At 37.5% G+C, this 4,971-nt stretch overlaps 1 non-coding gene across 1 annotated transcript; it reads left to right on the top strand.

The window, feature by feature from the left end:
* The first annotated feature begins 389 nt into the window (after window positions 1-389).
* Window positions 390-495, top strand: LOC145573319 (small nucleolar RNA R71). Its single transcript, XR_014097368.1, has one exon. It is a non-coding gene; the product is annotated as a small nucleolar RNA R71 (small nucleolar RNA).
* The last annotated feature ends 4,476 nt before the right edge of the window (window positions 496-4,971 follow it).

Consider the following 4,971-nt stretch of genomic DNA (forward strand, 5'->3'; position numbering starts at 1 on the left):
TACCATCACCTAGGTTATAATTGTCAAAATTTCCATGGTTGTTGTAATTCCTATTCCATTGACCTCTTTGATTCTCAAACCTAGAATCATTATTATTTGACACATAGTTCATATGCTCATTCACATTTCCATCTTGATCATCACAAACATCCATACATGTATGAGGGCAATTAAGATGATCAACCGAGTACACCGAAGAACTACTCTTGCTAGTTGAATCCATTTCACCATCTTGCGAATCTCTATAATACCTCACTACGTCTTCAATTATGTCTACCACTTCCTCCTCCATTTTATTCTTAATGGGACCTCCGGCTCCTCCATCAAGACACGACTTTCCTTGAGGACTTAGGCCACCATAGAAGATTTGAATAATTTGGTAAGTAGGAATTCCATGGTGAGGACATTCTCTTTGGTACTCCTTGTATCTCTCTCATGCTTCATAGAGGCTTTTACTAGAATTTTGCTTAAAACCTTGAATCAAACCTGTAGCCTCCGCCGTTTTTTTTGTAGTTAGAAACGAGATAGAAATTCCTTGGTCACTTCGTCCCATGTCCTTAGAGAATTGGGTTTGACCTCCTTGTCTAACCATTCTAAGGCACGCCTTATGAGAGAAAAAGGAAAAAGCTTGAGGCGGATGAATTCTTGGGAAATTCCATTCATTTTGATAGTGTTGTAATACTTTTCGAACTCTTTGAGATGGTTTAGCGGGATTTCATTTTTAGCCCCACTAAATTGTCGCCTCTCTATGAAAGTGATAATTGCCGGCCTTATTTCAAAGTCATTTTCCGGTATTGTAGGTGGAGCAATCCCACTTTCAAACTTATATGCACCCGGAATCCCCAATTCCTTCAACGCCACCCTTGGATTTTCTCCCATCCTTGCTAGTTCATCTTGTTGTGGTTCCTCTTCACTTGGAGGGCTAGAAATCAAAGAACGTCTAGCAACTCTTTTCCTTGCAATTGTCCTCTCAATTTACGGATCAAGTGGCACTAGTGAACGACCACATGCTCTACGCATACAATCTCAAAAGAAATAATTAGTAGCACGGCTACAAATGTAGCCAAAAAGAGAAAAATCTTTTTGTATTTTCCAATTAAAAATGAAGTAGACTCAACAACTATAACAAAGCACCAATATCATTCCCTGGCAACGGCGCCATTTTGACGTGTGGTAATCTAGTTCATTGAATTCTAAAGCACCACCAATCAAACTATTAAGAAAGTCAAACTTATTCCTAGTATAGGACAAGTCCGAGTCGAACCACAAGGAATGAGAGGGAGAATACTATGGCCTATGGTCAAGCTACTTCGAAGTATGAAAGGTGAATTGAATTGTAACTAAGGTTTCAATTAACTAATCAAGTCAAAGAAAATCAACATGCTAAACACTAGGGCTTAAGGTTCCACATGCAAGCTCAATGATCATGCTAATCGATGAATAACTCAATTGATTCAAACGTTGCAAAGGACAAACAATAGTTGCAATTAATAGAATTCAAAAGCTATCTCCTATAAGTCAAGCTAGGGTTCACTAAGAATGACTAACAAGGAAAATCACAATCAAATTTAACCAATCAAAGCAATTCTCAAATCAAGGGTTCATGTCACTGAAATTTGCTATAAAATCTAGATTAATCATCTAGGTTGATCATTCCTAATAAAATTAATCACATGCACAACTATGTCAACCAATTTAATTGCAAAAATCCAATTAACCAAGAATCATCAACTAGCTAAAATCATCAATCAAGCATGCTTCCCCTTCTCCTTAGCTACTAATCTACTCACAAATCATAACGGAATTGAAAAAAAAAAGCAAATTAAATCACAAACATCATCATTTCAAGCTTAGTCAAAGAGAAAATCAAATTCAACAAACTCTCAAACCAAAGATCAACAATCACATCAAAAATTCAAGAATTAAAGGAAAGAGCAAGAAAAAGTAAATTCAAAGAAAGAAATTCACACTAATTTTCATTGATTGAAGATGAAATCCAAGCTTTAAGATGTAATTTGAAGTACAAAACAAGTAATATAAAGTTTCTCTCTCTACTTAATCTAGAAACAAGTCTCAAGTACATATGAAATCATCATCCCCCTAAAAAGGAAAAGTCAAGGGGTATATAAGTAAAACGAGCGTAGAGGATCGAAGTAGGGCCGTGCCCACGCACCACAGGCCCGTGCACACGCACGCAAGGGTCTGCGCGCACGCACAAAGGAGCCTGTGCGCGCGCACTCCTTCTGTGCTGTTGCAGCGTGCACGGCTCCTCTTGCTCTCTTGTAGATCCTTGTGCGAAGTTTTTCTCCTAGCGCTCTCGTGCATCCCTATCGTCGGTGCTCTCGTGATGATGCCCTTGTGCGTTCATGACCTAGAATCAATGAGGGCGCAACCGTGAGAGCGCAGCAAATAAAGCTTTGAAACTTCACTAGCAAAAATTCAAGTAAAATTAAGAGAGAAAGCAAAATGAATAGAAACTAAACTAAAATAGCTAAATAAGAACAACAATCATGAAAAACTCATAAAAGTGAACGAAAAACCAAAATGAGTTATAAAGATGGAAAATAAAAGAAAACTAGAAAGATTATATGAAAATATAGCAAGAAAATATAGAAAAAGCAATTAAAAGCTACTCTATTGAGCGCCATAAATGACGCTCATCAGGTGGGGGTGGGGAAGGCGGAGCTGCCGTAGGTGGAGAGGAGAGGAGGTGGTGCCTGGTATTTTTTTTAATTTTCCTTTTTTGTCTATTTTAATATTTTAAATTTTATTTTTGGACCATTTACGTGCTTCCACGTGTCAATTGAAGTTAAAAAAAATTAACCAATTTACCGATTACTGATCACTCGGGACCAGTAAAAGCGAATACCCCCTAAAGTTGGGATTATTCAATAATAATCAAAATTTTGGAATTATTAAAAGCAAATGAGTTAAAGTTGGGATTATTTTTACCAATTTTATCTTTAACCTATTGTAGGCATCGTTCGAAGTGCGCCAATGTTAAGCATGTTGTGAATATGCTTCGCACTCAAAGGAAGTGGGAATTGACATAATACAATTAGGGACAAGGAAAGTAGGGAGCCGCCAACAAGTTTTTAAAGAACTTGTAAACCGTTCACGAATCACAAAAGGCAACCACGATAAGGGACAACGAAAGACAACAACGATTGACCCGTGAAGGTTACACCCCATTCATAATCCATGACATTACTAACTCCATATGGTTCGGAACCACAAAATAAGGAATAGGGATGATAGTACAAAGTGAGTCATGGAGTCACATTCGCCCGTATTGGCCTCTACCCCGATTTTTATAGTGAAAAGTGATTCCTGCGATCTCAAAGGCATGCAAACAAAGATTCAATTCGCTCCAAACTATTATTATGCTAAATTGGTTGAATATTAATGCAACACATAATTCTAAAATATTAGTGATCAATTTAATTAATAACAAGATTAAAAAGGAACCTAAACCGGTCGTCCAAATTATCTTATTAGGAGTAATTTTCAATTACATATTCCCTTTAATGTGCAATATTGTGACCAATAAATATATAAACATTAATATTGGAAGCAATTTAACAATAATCCAACAATACAAAATCGTTAGAAACATAATAGAAATAAAAGGAACATGATTCCTTACTTTGATTTTGCTTGCTTGCAACTATAAAACAATAAACGAGTTAGTAACTTCAAGGAAATAAATAAAACAATAATTAAAATTAAATTAAATAGAGTTAATTTGGGGCCAAACCCTCAAACAGTTCTACCTTTCACGCCTTGGTTTAAGGATGGAACCTCAGGTAAAGTACGGACTCCTTAGTGTGCTTAAAGAGGGTAGGCTAGTGTTTAGGCTAGAGCATAGAAGAGAGAAGAGAGAACTAATTGATTCCTCTGAACTGCAGAATTGAGGGTTATATTTATAGGGAAAATGAGTAGAAGGAACACACGGAACCCTAAAAAGATAAAACCCTAAATTTGGGTACCGCGACACGTAAGCAGACTACCGCAACGCCGCAATATCTGCGCATGACACGGGATAATTTAGCGTGACGCGGGGAAATAGTAGCCCTAAAATGATAAAACGGGTTCAAGTTTTACGCGGAGAAAACACGAGACAATCCCGTGTCACGGCATGTGCACTGTGACACGGCAAAATATGCCGCGACGCGGCACATTCCACCGTGGTGCGGCACATGATGCTGTGACACGGTGGACATTTTTCCACTTTCGCGTCGAAGTTCATATTAAACCTAATTACAATAAGAATTTTTAAGTGTCGTTTTATAATTTCGGGCTATTTAGGTTTATTATTCATTAATTGGGCTAAATTAATAAATAATATGAAATGGATTGAAAAGGTTCGGGCCAAAATAAAAATTGGGCTATGCTTTGACTAAACATTAGGACTGATTCATTAATTATTTTGCGAACTGATTTTGATTGAACATGAATTTTAAGCACTCCCGGGATTAAATGATCAACCCGACCAATAACGGCGGTGAAAGATTGTTCGTCATCGGGTTTGGTTTCGGGGAGACATTTTTAGGTATCTACAGAAGCCCCAACTTTAACTGAGTTTGTAGAAACGTCAGTTTCGAAAACGATAGTCAAAGTAGTCGATAGGGACGGAGAATGATTTAAGACGTTCTGTGACCCTAAATCACTCTGTATACGCCGATACCTGCAGAAAAATGTTAGTTCAACAGATAAAAGAGTAAAGGGAAAGAATGCGTATCTGACACTAGTGTATCGGTGGCAAACGAGCTTGGTAGTTTTCTATGCTTGAAGAAATCCACCAAATGATGTTTGTTGAGATACTTTCCATGCTTGAGGAAAGTTGACAGTTGAATTTGGCAGTTTTCTATGCTTGAAGAAATCCACCGGATGATGTTTGTTGAGATACTTTCCATGCTTGAGGAAAGTCGATAGATGATATAATCGCTAACTTCTTCGCCTTGAGAGGTG

Source organism: Chenopodium album, chromosome 12 (assembly GCF_948465745.1).
Source record: "Chenopodium album chromosome 12, dcCheAlbu1.1, whole genome shotgun sequence".
NCBI lineage: Eukaryota > Viridiplantae > Streptophyta > Magnoliopsida > Caryophyllales > Amaranthaceae > Chenopodium > Chenopodium album.